The sequence below is a fragment of the Equus caballus genome, chromosome 4 (genome assembly GCF_041296265.1).
Source record: "Equus caballus isolate H_3958 breed thoroughbred chromosome 4, TB-T2T, whole genome shotgun sequence".
NCBI classification, from domain to species: Eukaryota; Metazoa; Chordata; class Mammalia; order Perissodactyla; family Equidae; genus Equus; species Equus caballus.
In genome coordinates, this window is record NC_091687.1 from 37,374,779 (window position 1) to 37,398,975 (window position 24,197).

General features: G+C 37.2%; 1 protein-coding gene across 1 annotated transcript in view; it reads left to right on the plus strand.

Annotated features, from left to right (window-relative positions):
• Positions 1-24,197, plus strand: part of ZNF804B (zinc finger protein 804B) — a 501,979-nt gene that overhangs the window by 312,628 nt on the left and 165,154 nt on the right. The window lies entirely within an intron of this gene.

Sequence of the window (24,197 nt, forward strand, 5' to 3'; positions counted from 1 at the left end):
TTAATAACTGATTTTATTAATATTTTATGTAATAAATTATATTTCCCAGCTCAGTGCTAATTCTTGAATATGTAATTCTAAAAATGTTAAAATTACTGTCCTCTTGGTGTAACAAGACATAATGTTTTATTGTGTTGTGTTTGTTGCCTAAAAATGTGCTGTGCTTAGATGTTTGCTACCTTTGGGGAAACATTTTCCCACTTCTTAAATAGGTATATATAGAATCACATCCTAAGGATACAATGTTTTTATCTGTATTCTGGTATGATAGCAAATCATGTCTAGAAAATTTCCTAATAGCTCCATTTGTAAAGTGAAAATGAGTGGTACTCTAAGTCAAATACCTTTAATGCTTCATTAGAGCTAGGTAAAAAACTCTTTTTATTTTTCTGTATACACATGCAACAGGCATGTGCACATACATCAATACATACACACCCCCTAGCACATTCATCTATCACAAAGGCAGAAACATCTTCAGACAAAACATCTGAATATGTTGGAATGTAAATATTCAAATATAATTAAAATGGAATTCAATTCATTCTCAGGTCAATGTTACTTTAATTTGATACTACTTGCAAATGTGCAGGTGGCAAATGCATATTCAAAATGCAGATGTTGTATTTTCTGCTTACTGTACTTTCTAAAGACATTTTACATAGTTTCTTATGGAAAATGACCCTGAATAATCTTCAGCTAGACAGCATTTACGTAGAATGGATTATAGCCATGCTATCTGAAATTCATGGGGTCTAGAACCTTCCAGAGGTCTTTTTAGGAGAAAGATTGTTTAGAATAAAAATTCAAAGCCTGAGTTCTTTTTCAGATTTTAAAAGTAGTTGTTAAATTTAGAGAAAGTGAAACAAATATATCTGGTCATTACAGCTATGAATCATAAAAAGAAATTAAATACAAAGTATATTCTGCGATTTAAACATCTAGGGGGCAACTGGGCTTTCTATTCTTATTATCATTAATTAGTAATGGATGAGCGATTACATTTATGCCTCATGTACTGACCTTTTCTCATCAAAATTTCATTATTTAAAAAAGAAGAGAATAAAATCTCCACGTGAACAGAATTTCTGTTTGGTTCATTGCTACATCTCCAGCTCACAGAAGAGTTCCTGGCATAAGAAGTAGGGATGTGTCTGAAAGAGCCACTGAATTGTTTTGTTGGTCTTCTGGGGAGAATGCTCATCAGTGGACATAGAAAGGTCCACACTGTCCAAGGTTGGTCCTTTAATATTTCATGTATTGAAATATCTTTTAACTCAGGACCTAGGCACTCAACCGAAATGACCTCAGTTTGTCTGGAACTGAGTTATATCTTTGAGAATCCACTCAAATTGTTGTGGGACAGCTCCTTTCACTACTGTTGGCAGCTTACTCCAGTTCACAGGGCTCAGAAGCCCACCAGGGCAGGTGACTTACTGTTTGCTAGTTAATTCCATAAATATATAGGCAGATTTTAGTGAAGGACATTACAAGTTCTGTGTGATACTGTCAAACACATTTGGAAGAGCAGACAAGGAAAAGAAAACAAGGCTATATTTACTGAGAGCTACTGAATAGCAGCTATCATTCTAGGTCCTTCAGATCACATATTCTAAAAGTTCTAAAAATCTTACCAAAGATTTTACTTTGTTGAGCCAACATCATGAGGCCAATACAAATTTTCAACTCTCATACTCCCTTCTTTTCTTCTGAAGCAATATTGTGACTTCCTTTATTTTCAAGTGTTTATTTTACCTCTTTTTAAATATATAAATGGTGACATCAGCAAAATGGCTGAATAAATGTCTCTCATAAGTATCCCCTCTCAACAGCAATACTTTGGCATCCATCTACAGACAAAAGTGCCTTTGTGGGAGCTTTGGGATCCAGGTAAGAGACTGTGAAATCATGCTGCAGTCCAAGATGGAAGAGAGCCATTTTGAAATGGCTGGTTGGCACTTAGGTGACTGACTCTGCAACTGCGGCCCCTGCTACAGAAATGGAGACAGTTCCATACCCCTGAGAATTCAGCTACAGCCCTATCTGGCTTTGGGTCTGTCACAGCACCACAGGCCAAGGAACTCAGAAGGAGTCACACACATTTGTGCAAGGGGTAAGAGACACACAGACTTCTGTTGGCTGTGCACCCTGAAGTGGTCTGTGTACCAGCTCCAGCCTCTCTCCCACCATGTGAGCGCCTGGAGTTAACCTACCAAACTTGGCCAGAATGTAGATTCTGAAAAGGTCCTGTAACTGGGCTCCAATCCATCCCAGCCACAGTCTGCAAAGAATCCTGTTGGCACAGGGACCTTGTAGGTAACACTCCCATCTGTGCCCCTAGAGATCTTTAAAGGGCTCTAAACTAGGCATCATCCCCCTCCTGCCATAGTCCCGTGAGTTGGTCAGCTGGCACAAGGAACAGACAGGAAAAAATTCCTGTCTCCCCCTCTGGAGATCTTGAAAGGGCCCTAAACGTGGCTCCAGGTTCCTCACAGCCACAGTCTGCCAGTGGGCCAGCAGTCCTGAGGGCCAGGGTCCCAGCAGGAGACACTGCCATATGCGCCCCCCGGAGATCCTGAAAGGGCCCTATATTCTGCTCCAGCCCCTCTCAGCCACAGTGTGGGAGCAGTGTGGCCACCCAGGTACCCATTCAGTGACTGGGAAGCAGCCCTTCCACAGACCTGGCAGAAGCCACACTCGTTGCACGTCTGGTAATAGGCCTGTTCTCCGAGGCCCCAGCTGTGGACCCTGAAGACTTTGTCCCAGTGCCACCCTACTAAACAGGATACTAGAGGCAGTCCCATCCACCCAGGGAGCTGACAGGATCCACGGCTGCCTGAGCCCCTGGTAATAACCTGCCAACTGTGGACTCCACTGCAGACCCACCGACAGCCTCACAACTGGCTCCTACCCAGGAATACTGCGATTCCCCATAAACCTTTGTGCACTGTCAGTGGGAATGTAAATTGGTACAGCTGCTATTGAAAACAGTATGGAGATTCCTCAAAAAATTAAAAATAGAGCTACCATATGATCCAGCAATCTCACTTCTGTGTATGTATTTGAAAGGAAATGAAATCACTCTCTTGGAGAGACATCTGCACTCTCATGTTCATTGCAGCATTATTTAAAGCAGCCAAGACATGGAAACAACCAAAGTGTCCATGGACAGATGAATGGGTAAAGAAAATTTTGTGTATATGTATATGTATATGTGTGTGTGTGCGTGTGTGTGTGTGTATAATGGAATATTAATCAGCTGTATAAAAGAAGGATATCTTTCCATTTGCAACAACATGGATGGACCTTGAGGGCATCATGCTAAGTGAAATAGGTCAGGCAGAGAAAGACAAATATTGCATGATCTTACTTATATGTGTAATCTAAAAAAGCCAAACTCACAGAAACAGACAGTAGAACAGTGGCTGACAGGGGCTAGAGTGTGGGGAAAATGGGAAGATGTTGGTCTGAGGGTACAAACTGCCAGATGGATAAGTTATGGTGAGCTAATATGCAATATGGTGACTATAGTTAACAATACTCTGTTATATATGCAAAAGTTGCTAAGAGAGTAGATCTTTAATGTTCTCACCACACACAAAAAAACTTGTAGTCTTGTGAAGGGATGGATGTGTTGACTGATCTTATGTGTTAATCATTTCACAATATATGCGTGTATCAAATCATTATGTTATGCACCTTAAACTTACACAACATTATGTGTCAATTATATCTTAATAAAGCTGGGAAAAAACCAGAAATATGCCTGACCTCATTTAATCATGTCATGTTGGTGCCTCTTCCAAGTTTTCTAAATGATCAGGTCCCCCTTTCTCCATCCTTCGGAGCATTGAAGGGTCTTTTTTTTCCCTATGTTGGTGTCTCAGGAGACCACCTCCACTGCTCTCCTGCTGTCCATAAAATAATTATGGGAGGATATTTTGGGTATACTCAGGTATTAAAAAAAAATGCTTGGCATTTCAGTAGGTTATTCACAGAAAACATTTATACATTTATTTGTTTATACATTATACATTTTTTACTTGTTTGTTTTACATTGTATACTTTTTTATACATTTTGAGGCTGTGTCCTTTTCCCAAAACATAAATGATGATTGCTCTTTTATATCAATTCCAGTATAGTTGAATTCCTTATTTTATTTTGTTTATACAAGTATTGATTACATTAATACTCACATTAAAAGTCATTGCATATAGTAACAGGCCTAAAGAGATAGTTTGCCTTGCAGTCTCAAGTGTGATTCAATTTAAGGTGATTGAGAAGCTTTAAAGGAGAGCAGTAGTAAACAATATTTCCTTCAAAGTTAAGTCTCTAGCAATATCTATCAGGGACTATATTTTTTTCATAAATATAAAAGTTAAAAAATAAGTATCCTTCAAAAACATAAACATGAAAATTCTTGTAATGTGCTATTGCCACAATACAATGTGCTCTATTGTGCTTAATTGTACAAGAGACAATTATGCCAAATGACAGCATGTGTTGAAAGACACATCTGAGCCTTGCCTTGTATTAGATCAATGATTGTACAGACATGCACAAGTATGAAATAAAACAAAGATCAGTGTAAGTCATCAGTCTCTTTAATCAATGATGAATTTACAAAAGATTAAATATATGCTATAGGAAGGCAGGAAAAACTCTGTTACAAGTTTTGCATAGAACTGTACTATCAGATAACTACAAAAGTTACCAAATGAGAATTCCAACAAGTTTAAATTTGATATACAAACCATTTGCATTTATATTTATTTGCTTTCAAGTTTTTAAACTCTTAAAAAATATATACAAAAATATTTTTGGTCAGACCTTTGCAGTTCTTGTCGAACCTCTCTGTAGGACTCATCAAGAATCCACCTCTGTAGAACCCAATTTGAAAATCAATACCCCAGCAAATGAGAAATGGATTAATCTAAGGCTTGACCAGACAAGTAAATGTCAAAATTGAATACTGAGAGGAATTATAGAAGTTCTGGTGTGATATAGGCAAGAACAGAATGTAGGTTGGGAAATTCACCGTGCCACTAGGCAAGGATGAGAAAGGTTGAGAGAAAGTTTGACAGATAGAAAGGGACCATGAAAGTAACAGATGTTCAAGGTTGGAGGAGCACTTGGAGGGAGAATTGCCCCTGAGGCTGGGGTTGACTGATGGTTTTTACCAAATGCTCCTTTTCCTTGGTCTTGCTTAGAACCTACCTACTTTGGTTGTCTTTGTGGTCCTTTTTGGTCCAAAAGTCATCTAATGCATTGCAGTATGAGAAGTCACATATTTGCCTTGATTACGACCCAAAGTGTTCCTTGGATGGGTGTTTTTTTCCAGTTTTTGATTTTAAGATAATCCAGTTCAAAAGATAAGTGTGGATTTTCAGAACGATGACTTATTCTTTTCTGTATCCTTTAAAAAATTGAGACCACTTATTCCATTTGTATTTTTGAATGCAGGCTTCCTGTTGCACTCCTCTTCAAAGTAATTTTCATTATATATATACTTTTGCTAAGTTGATTGACTAGTTAATTTTAATCTAAATGGCTGGAAGACAGGCCCTTTTTAGGGAACTACATCTATATAAAATGAAATTAAGTTGAAATTGTGGAGTGAAACTGGTCCTTTGGTCAGCCACAGACCTTCCCAGCAAGCGCTGTCCTCATATCCCTCTCACACCTACAATGTTGAACTGAGCCCTCCCTAGATCTCATCTCTAGCATTGTTGATCCTTAATCTTTGCTTATCATGAAAGTAACTTCAGTTGCAAGGACTAACTTTATGAAAGCCTCACAGATTGCTTCAGGATAAATCCTGTATTCAGGTTCATGCTGAGTCCCCAAGTACAATTAATGGGAAACATGCGGTTGCACCTCTGGGTTGACCTCACCTTCCCTCCTCCCTTCAATCCTCCCCACTTGGCTCTTAAGCACTTTGAGGACTTTTGTGACTGCTTTGGAACAAAGCACATACTCTGTTTTGATGACTCTTTCTTCCTGACTCATTTCACTTGAAGGCCGAGTTTTCTCGTACTTGGGCCACAGATCAATTTCAGCATCATTGATGTTTGTTATATACGTAAATGAATTGCATGAAGGCATTGAAACAAAATTTCTGAGTCTGAAAATGAAACTGGAATTGGAAGCACAGAAAATAATGAAAGGCAATGGAACCTGATTCAAGGAGAAGAACATTTGAGTAAGAGTGCCAAGAGGCACTCAATCAACTTAAATGAAGACAAATATTAAATAATTTAGGATCGAGGAATCAAACTGGAGACTATCTGTTAAATAAAATAATGAATCAGTAGTCCAATCAGTATATGGTGTGAAAGTTAGTACAGAAAATCACAGAAGCTATCAACTCAAATAAAACCCAACAAGAGATTAATAGAAACACAATAATGGTTTACATTTTGAAACAGATACAGTGCCTATCAAACAATGAAAAGTTACAACACAGAACCGTGATTATATCACTGTAGAAATATTTTCACTTACTTAAATTCATAAAAGGTTTTATTGAATTGGGAGTCCCACAAAGAGGCAAACTCTGATTTATTTTAGGATGAAACTTCTTGCAGGAAATTCATTTTATTTTACTACAAATGTACCACACACTTTTTGTATAAACTGCTTATAAAACTTTCCAGTAAAATTATCCATTTTGGTAGGGGCCGGCCCGGTGGCGCAGCAGTTAAGTTCGCACGTTCCGCTTCTCCGCGGCCCGGGGTTTGCTGGTTCGGATCCCGGGTGCGGACATGGCACTGCTTGGCAGCCATGCTGTGGTAGGCGTCCCACGTATAAACTAGAGGAAGATGGGCACGGATGTTAGCTCAGAGCCAGGCTTCCTCAGCAAAAAGAGGAGGACTGGCAGTAGTTAGCTGAGGGCTAAACTTCCTCCAAAAAAAAAAAAAAATTATCCATTTTGGTAAGGTTGTGCTTGCTATATCATCTCACTGAGCTGCCATATACATAGCATTTAAAAGACATTCAGAAGTTATATTGTAATGTATTAATTATAGCTAATGCTTAGAGTAACTAGCTTGGACACTGACCCAAACACTGTAAATATAGTATCTAGTTCAATCCCTTAGAAAAATCCTTTGAGGTAGGAACAAGAAACAATTTATATTTCAATACTAAAGGGGGGTACCCAGAAATTAAGCACCTTGTCTAAGGTCACACAGTATGAAACAGAGCCTAGATTCAAGCTCTGGATTACCTTCAGAATCCATGTTCTTAATCATTATGCTATCCTTACAAATTCTGTGCAAAGCAAAAAGCATTATAGTAACTTTTACTAGTGAAGAAACTGAGTGAGGTTCAGAGTAGTTAAATCACATTGCTAATATTGCATAGCTATTAAATGCCTTCAGATTCAAATTCCAGTCTGTCTAATTTTAAACTCCACACTCTTTCTATACAACATAAGCCTCATACTATCCAAAAACTCTTACTTTTCTACCTTTGTGCACAAAATGGAATGAAGAAGACAAACCAGTGACTCTAGATTGTAAATTGCCAGGATAAATAATTTAATGTGTATTTGTGTGTTTACTAGCTCAGATACCTGCCCAAACTCCACTGAACTTCCTAGTTTTACACCTGGTCATAATGAACACTGATAAAGCAATCCCTCCAAAAGCTTCTATGGTAAATAGAGTAATCAACTTTTCTTATAGTAAAACATGAAGGTAGCTGACACTCTTTCAAATGAGAGACCTTAATTCTATCAGCACATTCAGGAACATGTGAGGCAATATAGTGGCAGAGATATTTATTAATAACAGCCTGTGTTTTCATTAAAATATTTTCCAAACTGAGTACTTTGTTCAGCAATGCACTAAAAGCAATAGTCTGTGGTTTTGATCTATGATGAGAATTGCATATTGAAAATTAACTTGTGATGTTTTAAAAAGCAAACTGAAGTCTTGACTGAAAAATAAAATTCAACAGTTCAGTACAATTATATATGTTTAAATAGTTATATCACATATACACCTCTTAATAGTGGCATGGGGGAATGCTATGTTTAAGAAAAGTCAGGAGGCTCATGAGTAAGCTCATTTTGGCTTTGACAATTTATCCTTGAGGACTACACTCCCAGAAGATGAGACTGTAGAGCTAAGAGCTGTGAAGCACCTGCTCAACTGCTGTATCATAACCTGAAACCTAGAGTCCTTTCTTTAAAATGATGATCTAAAGACTGCTTTGTAAAAAAAATGATAAAAGTGGGGAAGAGAATACAAAGCAAAATATTTTCCCAAAAGTGTTAAATTACATGTCAAACATGTCTTTCATGTGTGGAGACATGTTTTAAAATCCACCTGCTCACTGGGAAGCAGCAACTACTAAGAAATAGACCTAATTCTAGGGGCTGGGGAAAGGTCCAGTTCAATGAAAGGAAAATAGTATTCAGATGTGACAAGCAAGAGGAGCTGGTAGTTTAGGCAGAAAATGGGCATCATGGGTATCAAACCATTACAATGGAAATGTTGCAATTGATGTGTGGGCATGGTGCTCAAGAGTTCAGGCCAAAGTCACGTCCATGATTTTCTGGTTGAGAGATCTCTGCATGGGGGAAAATGCTTGGTCGGGTTTGGGCTGGGATTTTGAGTTAAGACATCATCTCACCCGGGGGAATTGTCAAGAATAAGGCAGATGCCTAGTTTTAGAAGTGTTAAGCAAGTTATAAAGACAAGGGTCAGACTCAGAGATGCAAAGCACAAGAAGTCTGAGTACGATAACTGGGTTATAGTGAAGTCCAGACTGCACTAAGTGCAAGGATGACCTCATACAGATCCCCAGACAGAGATGCACAAAAGCATCTTTCTTTCATGTGGAAGAGGCTTCAATCTTTAGGTACTGGGTCATGTAGCCCATTTGAAAGAATAGGTAAATTCTGAAGGCTGGAATCAGGTGGAAGCTAACAATGTGCATTTAAATAACGTCAGATTAATTAAACCAATGTTTCAAACATATGTGTTTTATTAGCAGATTTTTCCCTAGGAAAACAACAAGAGACCATATTCTCAAGGTAGTTTCAAGGTTATATACCATACATATGGTATATACAGCAGATTTATATTGATATTAGATGCATATTTTACCTCTGCTCCATCAGAAAACTTCAAATGTGATTCACATTAGGCCACCTCCAGAAATAAATGAATACATTCCTCTTATTTTTATCATTTTTCTTCAAACCAGAATTCATTAATGGAATACAAAAAGCAATACAATTTCAGAATGAAATCATTTAATGTAGCAGTTTTAGTGCACACAAACTGATTCAAAAGCATTTCATTTCCTCACAGTAACCACAGCAAAACTTAATTATCTGTATTCATTATATACACCAGCTCCTCTAGCAGGCGCACATAGCTCTGAGCTATTTGCACGGTGTGTGCATAACACCCATTTGGTGCGGCTGGCATTCAAACAGACATGTCAGAAGTGAATATTTTGCATTATTATCAGATATATTTCATTTATAACAATATTGCTGTACTTTTAAAACTCTCTTCATGATATTCGATAATCTTAGTGTAGTTTTAAAGGTTAACATAAATAGACACGCCACTTTAAAATATAAAATCAGATCTATTTACAATAACCAAATGTCTTAATTATTTTTCTTTTATAAAACTATAAGGAAGTTTACCTCACATGTATAAAAGGAGTGAAAAGTTCAGTTTCCCACAACAGGAAAAGGTGTATCAATTTTGTAGGTATATATGGTCAGAAGTAATTGATTTTAAGCAGCTGGTATAAAAGCAATGTGAAAATTATATTGCTTTTCACATTTAATTTGTATACAATGTCACAAATTTATTTAAAAGAAATATAAGTTCCAAGAAGGCAGAGATGATGTCAGTCTTATTCTCTGTCTTAAACCTAGAAACTAGCAGGGGGCCCAGCATATATAGGCACTCAAGAAAAACTTGCTCTATGCATGAATTCAAAGCAAATTTCATGTCTTTGTGGTATATAATTTAATGTTGCATATTTTTGTTTTCATAGTGACTGGATGTTAAAAGCATAACCATTTATCCTGAGGCATTCTGTGAAACTATATATAGTTATCTAAAGTATTGGGAACTAATGTTTCCACTACAGCATTACTAGTGACTTTTAGTACTATGTGCTACATCCTCAGTGTTTTAAATTGGATGATGCAGTGAGATAGTCATAGTCTATAGGCTCTATGCCACTCAATTTAGCATTTAGAAGTCAGAGAAGTGATACTCAGTCTTTAAGAATACATGGGAATAGAATGAGGAAAAAAAAAGAAAAAAGCTTTTAAGGCAAGATAAATAACATAAGGTAAGAAGGAGGATGGTGAAATGATCATGGATGCTTTTGGAGGCTAGCCTGAGGCAGAGGGTGCATATAAAGAGAAATTGGAGAGTTAGATGAGGAAACTAGATCCTCATTACAGAGAGGCTTGACTATCAGACTTCTGAATGAACAGTTGGTAATACTTTTTTTTTTTTTTTTTTAAACTTTGAGAACATTTTTTTTTTTTTAAAGATTTTATTTTTTCCTTTTTCTCCCCAAAGCCTCCCGGTACATAGTTGTGTATTCTTCGTTGTGGGTTCTTCTAGTTGTGGCATGTGGGACGCTGCCTCAGCGTGGTCTGATGAGCAGTGCCATGTCCGCGCCCAGGATTCGAACTAACGAAACACTGGGCCGCCTGCAGCGGAGCGCGTGAACTTAACCACTCGGCCACGGGGCCAGCCCCCAGTTGGTAATACTTTTAAAAGCTGTTTTAAATGCCTGTGAGGAGAAATAAAATTAGAAAAAAGCCTTAGTTTATGAAAGTCCATTACTTCTATCAAGAGGGGCTAGAAGGTAGAGAGTAGGAAGACAGGATAGAAGGTTACTGTTGCAGTGCAAGCATGGGGTTTAAGAAAGGCTGGACTGGGATGGTGGTAGGAGAAATCTGTGAGTGAAGAGTAGCTCAGTGCTATGTTTTACAAGATGAAAACAGGACCAATTGAATATGAGGAAGGATACGCCAGGTTTTTAAGCAAGAGATAGGTGATGTTATTGCAGGAAACAGGTGACACCATTGAACATACTGAGGACACCAGGATTTTGGAGAGAGTAAGATGATTACTTTGGTTTGGAGCTGTAGGGATTGGATGACTGTGTGACTCCTACTAGCAGTGTTCAACAGGAGTTGTAGATATATTCCTGGAACTCAGATAAAGAACATATGTGGAGGTAGGGCTAGAGTTGTTAAAGACATAGTTATTAAAAGGAAAGTAAAATGAAGAAAACGGATGAGTTTTTCAAGAACGCAGTCCAAATGGAAAGTAACTGTTAGTTTTAATATTAGTTAACAAGTAAACCGCTTTTTATTTATAATTACCATCATAAGTTTATGGATTTCACTAGTGCAGTGATTTTCAATCCTTTTGCTACTAGCATCATTTTTTAACATCATGCATATGATGATTATTTTAATGTGTGTTAATTTAAGAATATATACTGATGGATAAATTCATTGATTCCTTTTCCATGAATTTATATTATAGTAATCACTGCCATTGAATGTTTGTAATATTTTGTATACGTGTGAGGTATCTATGTGTGAGGTATCTATGATGGAGTGATAGAATTATTAGTTGATGAGATTTTTCCAGTCTTTCTACTTCAGCCACTGACGCTCCCTTATTAGCAGCTTTATAGGACTCCTAGTGTCTTAGGAAGTATCCATAGCTGAGAACAAAGACTACATTTTTAAGATTCTAAGTTTAAAAGGCAAGAGTTATAAATTGATTAGGGAATATGAACAGACAAACCCCATCATTTTTCTTGCTGTCAGACAAGATATTTGACTCTCTGAGCTGGAGAGAAGTGGAGAATGAAGGCGGCTAGTTTGGGGAAGAAGAAAGACACAGTGTAGTCACATGCACTCTGTTCCCTACCCCATGTATCTGAGTGGTTGGAGCACATTTGAATTCCCTTGCAAGCATGAGAGAATGGCAGAGTTGTGTCTTATGTCTCTGACTTGATCTACACAAAAGGGATAAGCGGAGAGGGCCAGAGACATCTTCCAATCACTCTCAACTATTACTGTTATGACAGGAAATCTGTAAATTTCCTTTGGGCTCTATGTGGGGTGGGGAATTGAGATGAGAGAAAGAGTGGGTCCTTCCCAGGAGGTCCCCTGATTAGGGTGAAGAGCTAGCATCAAAAAGTGGTAGTGTGGGTCATTACCTGGAGCTAGAGAAGGAAACATCTCAATTTCCAAGGACTGTCAGCCAGGACGTCAGAGGTGGCTGGGTCAGCAGAAGGAAGAGAAGGCCATCATAAAGCATGTGAACTGTATAAATAATTGGTAATCAAATGTAATTTTTCTATATAAAAGACAGGAAATATAGGCATAAAAAATTTGAAATTAAAAGAACTTGACTATTTCCTCCTTTTTGCATATTAGTTGGCATTAGTTATCATAACAGTTATGGTATTATAAAATTAATTAGTTTTCTTTTTTTTCCCACCTGTACAGATCTGGGATGGATGTACAGAGCTGTACAGAGCTTATACCTCAGGCAGAAATTCCATAGGGAGAAGAGCACAGGTTTGAATGCTGATCCTTTAGGGGATTCTCAGTTAGAGAGTGGAGGAATAAAAACTGATGGGGTCAGTGGCTTCTAAGGAAGGATGAGGCATGAGGTAAGAGAATAAGGAAGGAAAGACTTTTAAGAAAGAAGTATCTTAAATACTTTTAATATAATAGAATAATTTCCAGATATTGGCTAAAAGGGGCCTCACTTTTAGAAATTTTTCCCTATTCTAGAAGGATTTCACTCTTTAAGCAATCTCAAAGGTCGTCTCTGGAAAGATGATCACACTTATTTAGAAACACAGTAACAACCCAGAGGACAATTTTAATAGTCTATCCAATGTCACTGAAGGTCAAGGAGACTCATTATATTGGATGTGGCAAGATCTAGGTCAATGGTAACCTTTTAGAGAACCATTTCTGTAAAAAGGCTGGCAGAAGACAAACTGCAGGGGGGTAAGTAAAAATAAATTAGGAAGGAAGGGGAGAAATGGCTAAAGACCAAGAAATGTGCCTACAAAAAAAAGTAGTTAGCAAAAGGGCAAGAGTTAAAAAGAGTAACCTATGTAAAATGTAGATTAGAAAGGAAAAAGCCAATAGAGAGACATTGCTTAAAAACACTGGAGGGAGAGGAGAAAACATAGTCTACGGCTGTTAAGTTTAAGCCACAAATACATTTAATAAATAAAGGCTTCCCTGCAGTTCTGGCATTAGTATTGGAGAAAAAAATATCCAACTAATAGTTATAATGTATTCATACGCATGAAGTAAATCATGTTTGGGTATAATTAGTAAGAGAGCATCAATAAAGGAGAAAAATATTTTTAATCTGCTAATAGACCAGGAGTAAATCATGCATTAGGTGTAATTACTGGGAGAATACTTGGATCATTGCAAATAACTTGACAACATGATTCTATTTAGTTTACCTACCTATTTTAAATGAAAACATGATGCTTGTGATGCATTTTATTGTCTGCTTGTTGTACCAGCACATTGAAGTAAGAATAAGAATACTGTGAGATAAGGGCTGGCCCAGTGGTTTAGCAGTTAGGTTCATGCAGTCTGCTTTGGTGGGCCAGGCTTCACCGGTTTGGATCCTGGGCATGGACCTAGCACCACTTATCAAGCCAGGCTGTGGCAGGTGTCCCACGATAAAATAGAGGAAGACTGGCACAGATGTTAGCTCAGGGCCAAGCTGCCTCAAAAAAAAAAAAAAAAAAAGAATACTGTGAGATAGTAAACAGTTGCCTATTCTAAAGAGCTGTAAGAATAGCCAAAATGTTCTAATTTTAATTAAATTTTGTATCATGATATTAATTTATTTTAAGTTAAATCTCTCTCTGAAGGGAATAACTTTCTCTGTAAGTGCTTCTGCATGCTTTCAACTGGCCCAGTGCTGGCTGCTGCTCTCTGTGGCAGAATCTGGGTCTTAACACAGTCCCTTGGGCCCAGTCACCAGAACAATTGAATTTTGTCAGTCTTTTACCTTCTGATTTCATTTTCATGGTCACTTCCCTTCCACAGACTCATTGCCACATTTTTGCATTATTGCTGAAGTCATGGAATTAGTTTCTTGTCACATGTCTTTCTTTTATTCTCTCTTTTACTTGAATACCTAGTTAATCTTCTTTAAACACATCTTTAATCATTTTACTCTCTTTTTCAGAAGTCATTAGCACCTCTGAGCTTCTCCTTTAGTTGATTTTTTTCTGCTTCTAGTAGATGAAAAATAACATTTTGTCATTCTGCCCCAAAGAGAATTTATATGTCCTACCATTGCATAAGTCATTTATCTCATTGATATATGCTTAATTAACTTATCTATTGAAATTAAATTTAATTTATGCCTACTTGGACCAACCTGTGTTCCAGGTCCTATTAATATAAAGATGGATATGCAACTGAGAAAAAAGACAAAAATTCATGGCATTTGCCCTTGAGGAGTACACCAATCTGGTGTGGCTAGCAGATGAGAAAACCAATGATTCCAGCATAGAATTCAGAAGAAGAGCAAAGAGATGAGAGGATAAGTTAATGTTTCAGAAGAATTTAGGTGGTAGATAGGGTACTAGGTACAGGCGGATGGTTGAGCCAGGGGGATGTCACAAACCAATAACACAGCACAACAAAACTGTAATTAGTTCACTAATGCCAGATGATGAAAGACCACATGGGTTGAACACAGGAGTACCATGACAAAATTTGCGATTTAGAAGCAAACACTGGAAGCAGTGTGGAGGATGGATTTAAGCTGAATGAATTTCAGGCAAGTTGACTATATAAAGGGCTATTACAGCAATACAAGCGAACTGTAATGTGAGCCTGAACAAAGGTTAGCACCAGCATGGATAGAAGTAAGGGAACAGATTTAAGTGACAGCTCAGTGTTTCTTTTTTTAATTAATAGACTTTATATTTTAGAGTAGCTTTTGGTTTACAGAAAAACTAAACAAAAAGTACTGAGAGTTCTATATACCCTGTCAACTGCCACCCTAGTTTTCCTTATTATAAATATCTTGCATTAGTGTGGTACATTTGCTACAATTGATGAACCTAAATTGATACATTATTATTAATTATAGTCCATAGTTTACATTAAATTTCATTCTTTGTGTTGTATGGTTTTATGGGATGTGGATCAACAGGAATGCGCAATGTAATATCCGCCATTACGCTATCATAGAGAATAGTTTCTCTTCCCTAAATATACGCTCGTGCGTTATAGATTCATCCCCCACCTCATCAAATCCAAGGAAACCATTGATTGTTTTTTACTGTCTCTGTAGTTTTACCTTTTGTCATATAGTTGGAATCATACAGTATGTAGTCTTTTTAAATTGCCTTCCTTAACTTAGCAATATGAATTTAAGGTTTCTCCATGTCTTTTTGTGGCTTGATAGCTCACTTCTTTTTATTGTTGAATGATATTCCATTGAGTGGAAGTACCACAGTTTATTTATCTATTAACCTACTGAAGGACATCTTGATTGCTTCCAAATTTCACCAATTTTGGGTAAAGCTGCTATAAAACATCCATTTGCAGATTTTTGTGTGAACATAAGTTTCTCACTCATTTGGGTAAATATCAAGAAGGATCATTGCTGGATCATTTAGTAAGAGTATGTTTAGCTTTATAAGAAACTATCAACTGTCTTCTAAAGTGGCTGTACCATTTTGCATTCCCACCAACAATAAATGAGAGTTCCTCTTGCTCTAGAACCTTGCCAGCATTTCGTGTCTCAGTGTTCTGGATTTTAGCCATTCTAATAGGATAGTGGTGTCTCGTTGTTTTAATTTGCAATTCCCTAATGGCATATGATGTTGAGCATCTCTTCATATACTTATTTGTCATCTATATATCTTCTCTGATAAAATGTCTGTTCATATCTTTTGATCACTTTTTTTAATTGAGTTTTTGTATTGTTGAATTTTAAAAGTTGGTTATTTATTTCAGATAGAAGCCTTTTAGCAGATATGCATTTTGCAAATGTTTTCTCCCAGTCCATAGCTTATATTTTCATTTTTCAAATACTGTCTTTATCAGAGCAAAGGTTTCTAATTTTAATGAAATACAACTTTTCAATTTTTTCTTTCATAGATCATGCTTTTGATGTTGTATCTAAAAACTCATTACTAACACAACAATGTGAATGTGCTTAATGCCGCTAAACTGTACACTTACAAATGGTTATAGTGGGATAGAGGGTCCAAGATGGCAGCATAAGAAGACTCTGAACTCACCTCTTCCCACAGACATACCAAGTCTATGCCTACATATAGAACAATTCCTCCTGAAGAAGAACTGAGGGCTGATGAACAGCTTTTACACAGCAAGCAACAGAGGGACTACTACAGATGGGTAAGAGAGATGGAGACGTGGTAACAGTGGGAAACCACCTCTAACACAGTGACCTGTAGCAGGGAGGGCTATCATTGAGAGGCCTACAAGTGCAGACTCAGCTTCCCTGGGGCACAGCAAATAAACAGCGATTTAAAGGGCACCTAACCTATACGTGAAGGAAATCCACTTACTAACACTAGACCATCTGCCAATTGGGCAAGGAACTGCTGAAACTCTGGGACCAGAGGCACTGGTGTTCGCCATTTTATGCATTCCCCCTCCACCTATAGGGAGAGTTTTAGCTGGCCTGCCAAGTCTGCCCCAGTGTGCCTCAGGCCTCTGGCCCACATCAGCTCCAGCTGTCTTTCCAAGGAGGTCCCAATGCAGAGAGTGCTGGGATCCACTGGCTCATAGCCAATCCAGCCCAGCCATTCTGATATCATGGCCATGACACAGAGCACCCTAGAATACCCCAGCCCATGAGTGACCCAGTCCCAGATATCCTGCCAGAGTGGCCACAGCATGGAGTGCCCTAGAATCCCTTGGCTCACACTCAATCCAGTTCCAGCTGTCCTGCCAAGGTAGCCTGGTGCAGGACTGCTCAGAATCCCAGGCTTGTACCAGATCCAACTCTAGCCATCCTGCCAGGGTGGCACTGCTGTGGAGTGCACTGAAACCCCTGACCCATCCCAGATCTAACTCCAGCCATTCCACCAGGGCAGTCACAATACAAAGTGCCCAGGGACCTCTGGTCTGTATGTGATCCAGCTCCAGCTATTCTGTCAAGGTGTCTCGGGCACAGTGCACCCTGGGACCCCCTGGTTTGTGCTTGCTCAAGCTCCAACCAGCTGGCCAAAGTTGCTCAGCACATACAGCCTACATAGGGGACCCTCCTACAGAAGCCTACTTTTTTAAGGCCAGGAAAGTCATCTGCTTCACCTAATTCATAGAAGCAAACACAAAAAGTCAAACAAATGAAGAGCTAGAGGAATATGTTCCAAACAAAACAACAAAATTGACAAAATGCAAAAGAACAAGGTAACACCTTAGGAAAAACCAGGAAAGAATTAACGAAATGGTAATAAATACTCACATATCAATAATTATCTTGAAGGTAAATGGGCTAAATGCTCCAGGCAAAAGACATAGGGTGGCTAAATGGATAAAAAAACCCCACCCATCTATATGCTGCTCACAAGAGATTCACTTCAGATCTAAAGACACATACAGACTGAAAGTGAAGGGATAGAAGAAGGTCTTCCATGCGAACAGAAATGAAAAGAAAGCTGGGGTAGTAATACTCATGTCAGACAAAATAGACTTTAAAATGAAGACAGTAACCAAAGATAAAGATTGACATTAGTTAATGAAAAAGCCATCAATACAAGAAGAAGATAATAATCACAAATATTTATGTACTTAACATAGGTTTATCTAAAGCCAATTTTAACAGACATAAAGAGAGAAATTGACAGTAATATAATAATAATAGGGGGATTTAATACCTGACTTACATCAATGGATAGATCATAAAGACAGAAAATCAGTAAGGAAATGTTGTCTTTAAATGACAGATTAGATCAGCTGTACTTAATATATGTAATATATGTATACAGAACATTCCATCCAAAAACTAGAGAATATACAATTTTTTTCAAGTGCACATGGAATACTCTCCAAGATAGATCACATGTTATGCCTCAAAACAAGTCTCAATAAATTTAAGAAGATTGAAATTATGTCAAGCATCTTTTCTAATCACAGTGGTAGAAATCATTTACAAGAAGAAAACTGGAAAAAACACAAGCATGTGGAGACTGAAAAACATGCTATTAGACAACCAATGGTCAATGAAGAAATCAAAGTAGAAATAAAAAATATTTTGACACAAATGAAAACGGAAACATAACTTTCCCAAATTTATGGGATGCAGCAAAAGTAGTTCTAAGAGGGAAGTTCATAGCAATATAGGAGTACCTCAGGAAAGAGGAAAAATCTCAAATAAACAATTTAATTTTAACCCTAGAGGAACAAGGAAAACAGGAAAACTCAAATTTAGGAAAAGGAAGGAAATAATAAAGATCAGAGGAGAAATTAATGAAACAGAGACCAAAAACACAATAGAAAAGATCAATAAAACTAAGAGCTGGTTCTTCGAAAAGCTAAAAAAAATGATAAAAGTTTATCCAGACTCAACAAGAAAACAGAGAGTGCCTAAATAAGTAAAATCAGAAATGAAAGGGGAGAAGTTACAGCTCATACCACAGAAATACAAAGAAACATAAAAGACTACTACAAGCAATTATATGCCAACAAATTAGACAACCTAGAAGAAATGGGTAAATTTCTAGAAACATGCAATATTCCAAGACTGAAACAGGAAGAAATAGAAAATCTGAACAGACTCATCATTAGTAATGAAATTGAATCAGTAATCAAAAAACTCCAAACAAACAAAAATCCAGAACAGATGGCTTCACAGGTGAATTCTACCAAACTTTTAAAGAAGGGTTAATACCTATCCTTCTCAAACTACTACAAAAAATTGAAGAGGAAGAAATGCTTCCAAACTCATTCTATGAGGCCAGCGTTACCATGATATCAAAAGCAGACAAAGACACTATTAAAAAGATTTACAGGCCAATATCTCTGACGAACACAGAAGCAAAAATCCTCAACAAAATATTAGAAAAGAGAATTCAACAATACACTTAAAGGATCATATATCATTATCAAGTTCGATTTATTCCAGGAGTACAAGGATGGTTCAATATCCACAAATCAATCAGTGCAATATGCTACATTAACAAAATGAAAGATAAAAATCATGTAATCATCTCAATAGATGCAGAAAAAACATTTGACAAAATTCAACATCCATTTATGATAAAAACTCTCAGCAAAGTAGGCATAGAAGGAACACACCTCAACATAATATAGGCCATATATGACAAACCCACAGCTAACATCATACTCAATGGCAAAAATCTGAAAGCTTTTCCTCTGAGATTGGGAAGAAGACAAGGATACACACTCTCACTCATTTTATTTAACATAGAAGTAGAAGTCCTAGCCACAGCAATCATACAAGCAAAAGAGATAAAAGGCATCAAAATTGGAAAGGAAAAAGTAAAATTGTCACTATTTGCAGATGACATGACACCATATATAGAAAACCCTAAAGACTCCATCAAAAAACTACTAGAACAAATAAATGAAATCAATAAAGTTGCAGGATACAAAATCAATATACAGAAATCTGTTCCATCTATATACACTAACAATGAACTTTCAGGAAGAGAAATTAAGAAAATAATCCTCTTTATAATTGCATCAAAAAGAATAAAATATATACGAATAAATTTAACCAAGGAGGTGAAAGACCAGTACTCTGAAAACTATAAGACACTGATGAAAGAAATTGAAGAATACGCAAATCAAAGGAAAGATATATTGTGCTCCTGGATTGAAAGAATTAATATTGTTAAAATGTCCATACTACCCAAAGCAATCTACAGATTCAATGTAATTCATATCAAAATACCAATGGCATTTTTCATAGAACTGGAACAGATAATCCTTAAATGTATATGGATCACAAAAGACCCTGAATAGCCAAAGCAATTTTGAGAAAGAAGAACAAAGCTGGATGTATCAAACTCCCTAATATCAAACAATACTACAAAATTGTGGTAATCAAAACAATATGGTGCTGACAAAAAAAAGACTCATAGATCAGTGGAACAGAATAGAGAGCCCAGAAATAAACCCATGCTTATATGGTCAGTTAATCTGCGACAAAGGAGGCAAGAATATACAACGGGGAAAAGATAGTATCTTCAATAAATGGTATTGGGAAAACTGGACAGCTACATGCAAAAGAGTAAAATTTGACCACTTTCTTAGACCATATACAAAATAAACTCAAAATGGATTACAGACTTAAATGTAAGACCTGAAACCATAAAACTGCTAGAGGAAAACATAGTCAGTAAGCTCTTTGACATCGGTCTTAGCAATATTTTTTTTGGAGATTTCTCCTCAGGCAAGGGCAACAAAGGCAAAAGTAAATGAATGGGACTTCATCAAATTAAAAAGCTTTTGCATAGTGAAGGAAAGCAGCAACTAAACAAAAAGGCAACGTAGTGAATGGGAGAAGATATTTGTAAATGATATATCTAATAAGATATAATAAGAACTCATACAACTCAATATCAAAGAACAAACAATCTGATTAAAAAATGGGCAGAGGACCTCAATAGATATTTTTCCAAAGAAGATGTACAGATGACCAAAAGACACATGAAAACATGCTCAATATCACTAATCATTAGGGAAATGCAAATAAAAATCATAATGAGATACCACCTCATACTTATCAGAATGGCTATTACCAAAAATGCAAGAAATATGTGTTGGAGAAAAGGGATCCCTCGTGCGTTGTTTGTTGGAATGTATTGGTACAGCTGCTGTGGAAAACAGTATGGAGATTCCTCAAAAAATTAAAAATAGAACTACCGTATGATCCAGCAATTCTACTTCAGGGTATTTATCCAAAGAAAATAAAAACACTAATTTGAAAAGATATATGCACTCCAGTGTTCACTGCAGCATTATTTACAATGGCCAAGATATAGAATCAACCTAAGTGTTGATCATAGATCTACGATCCATTTTGACTTAATGCTTGTGAATGGTGTAAAGCCAATGTATGGATTCATTTTTTGCATGTGGATGTACAATTGTCCCAACACCAGTTTTTGAAAATGCTATCTTTTCTCTATTGAGTTGTCACTGCCCCTTTGTCAAATATCTGTTGGCTATATTTGTGGCGGTCTATTTCTGGGCTTTCTATTCTGTTCTGCTGATCTGTCTATTCTTTCACCAATACCACATTGTCTTGATCACTATACCTTTATAGAAAATCTTGAGGGTGGGTAGTGTTAGTCCTCTGACTTTGTTCTTTTTCTTCAATATTGTGGTGGTTATTCTGGGTCTTTTGCCTTTCCATATAATCTTTAGATTTATCAATATAACACGAAGTAACTACTGAAATTCTGATTGGGATTATGTTAATCTATAGATCAAGCTGGAAATAAATGTCACCTTAACAATTTTGTTAATTGTTATTAATGTTACAATTATGAGTTACAGTTGTAAGTACTTCTCAGTGTTTATGTTGAGAGTAAAGAAACAGGAATTAGAGATTACGTCTAGATGTCTGAGTAGGGCAATTAGCCAGGTCTTTTCACTTAGTTGGCATAAGATTTTCAAATGATAATGATAAATTAGATGTTGGATCTTTAGAATTTAAGTTTCCACAGGGAAACCAGATACATACAAACAACATGCAATTGAATAAAGAGATCTGGAATACGGGGACTGGACAGGATATAAAGATTGGAAATCTTCAGCATACATACAATTGAATCCATGGGTATACGTGATGATACCTAGGGAGAACAGATGATGTGAGAAGAGCATGTTGGTGTCACAATCCAATGTACACGTCAGGATAGATGTGTAGAGGGCTGATGGCCACTCTGAGTTTATTATAACCAGCGTTTCAATATATACATAGCTTACAGCTGTTAAACAAACACAGGTGTTCTGGACAATGTAATTAGCGAATGCCAAGAATTCTTAGTGATTTCTAGAGGAGCCCTCCCTCCGCCTCTGTTTTGATATTATCATGTAATTGCTGTGCTCGTATATTTTTATCTGGGAGCATGCAAGTCTTCCTAGGCAATGGCCCCTCCTGCTCCCAATATCGTGTCTCCATCTGTGCCCCCAGGCAACCATCCCTGGTTTATGTTGCCTCCCCCCTGGAGATCTTACCTGTCATTGGCTAACCGGCCTTCTCACCTCTGGGTCACAGTTTGTTGGCAAGCCTTTTCCAGTGATTATTAACCCTTCCTGCGTCAGGGGCGGCTACAGAGCAGATGTGAAATATTAGAAAATATGAAATTTAAGAGTGGATATAGGAAAAGTTGCTTTGGAAGGAACAACGGCATAAATGCCAAATGTGAAATGAAGGAAAACAATAAACAGGAGAAAAGATTGTTTTGGAGACCACAAGAGAAAAGAATTTCAAGAAAGAAACTTGTCAGTAGTGCAAAATGTAATAAAATAGTATAAAGAACAAAAGTGCAAGGGAAAACCATATTCCATGGACATGAATTAATAGAGCCACAAATGTAGAAAACTCTTAAAAAATGCTTACCTTGAGAGAGGGAGTAATATAATTAAAGAGAGATGTTGTAGGGGCTAGGGAGAGTTTTATCATCATCATTACTATTGTCACCACCATCATCATCATTATTTGGCTGTAATAAACTGGAGTATGTTTATATATTGAGGGCAAAGAACTAGTAGAAGGTTGGAAGGTGAGATGCAGGAATGTTTTCTCAAAGTGTTGAAAAGGAATGTGATTCCAAGTACAAATGCAGGAATTAAGCTACACAAAGGACAATTTTCTCTTAAGCACTTAATAAATGTATAGAGAGTGGATGAAGAATGACAGTAAGCTTGACACTTGGACTCTAGTGAAAAAATGAATATAAATTCTTAGCATCTAATGATCATTTGGCCAAAGTTAATATTTCTTGTCTGATCCTGGATAAACCTTCAAGAAAATATTAAGCTAACTTACTGCCAATGTTTTACTTTAAAACTTGGCATTGATGTGATGGGGGAAAAGTGTGCAAATTTTCAACACTTTCTCCCTGAAGTCGTGCAAAATATGCAGATGAAATTGAGACCTGGGTCAGTGAGGCAACTCATCAGGCTTTCTCATTACTGAGAGTAATGGTAGTGCAGCGATGTCAGACATTGTCACAAATTTATATTTCCCCCCATACTTTCTACAAGTCATGAACAGTCCAATTCTCAGATCAATGGATGGATAAGACATGCATTCTGGACATGAGTTTGGTCCTTAAATTAAATCTGGTGACACCGGTTTCCATACTTCTTATTGATGCTGTCTTTGCTTTGCTCTCTGTCATTTAAGATCCAGTCATAGAGAATTTAATGCAGAGAATTGATTATATAGATATTTAAAGGCATGAAAAAGCAGACTGAGACACAGCTTAGGTTTTAACTTAGGGATAAATGATCACAGCTGGAGGGAGAATAGTAGGCTATGAGGTTACCATTGATCAGAACCATGGAGAGTTTCCTAGAGCACAGAGAAGAGGTAAACCCCTGAAGGTGCTGGGAACTTCGACAGGCTCTGAGCACTGGTGCTTGGGTTAAGGATGAGGTTCTGTGCTCTGGTAGTAGAACTGCCAAGAAAGCATTGAGCACTTAGTCTTACCAGGTCTACAGAGATGGGCAGTGAGAGAGTCTTTTTCCTATCTTTCCGCCTTCCTTTTTTTTGTGATTTCCTCTAGCGGAAGGAAGGTGGCTAAGGAATTTGGAAAATGTAGTTTACAGAGGAGCCCAAGCTCACTTAAAATGCAGAGCAGGGCACAAAGTAGTGGAAAATGGAACTGAGAGTAAACAAAATTATGACTGGCAAAATGAACTTTTGATTAAGAATATTCTTTGACAAGATTCTAGGATGGAAGAAGGTTTTAAATGAAAATTGCCATCACTCCTGCTATCCAGTCAGCAGTAGATCTTAATTAATAACATTGAAAACATGGGCCAAAAGATTCAATTTCTAATGCCAGACTTCTCTCTTAACAGAAAGATAAGGAGACATCTACCACATTCTTGTACTGCAGGAGGATTTGCAGAGACTGATAATTCGAGCTGGCCCATTGT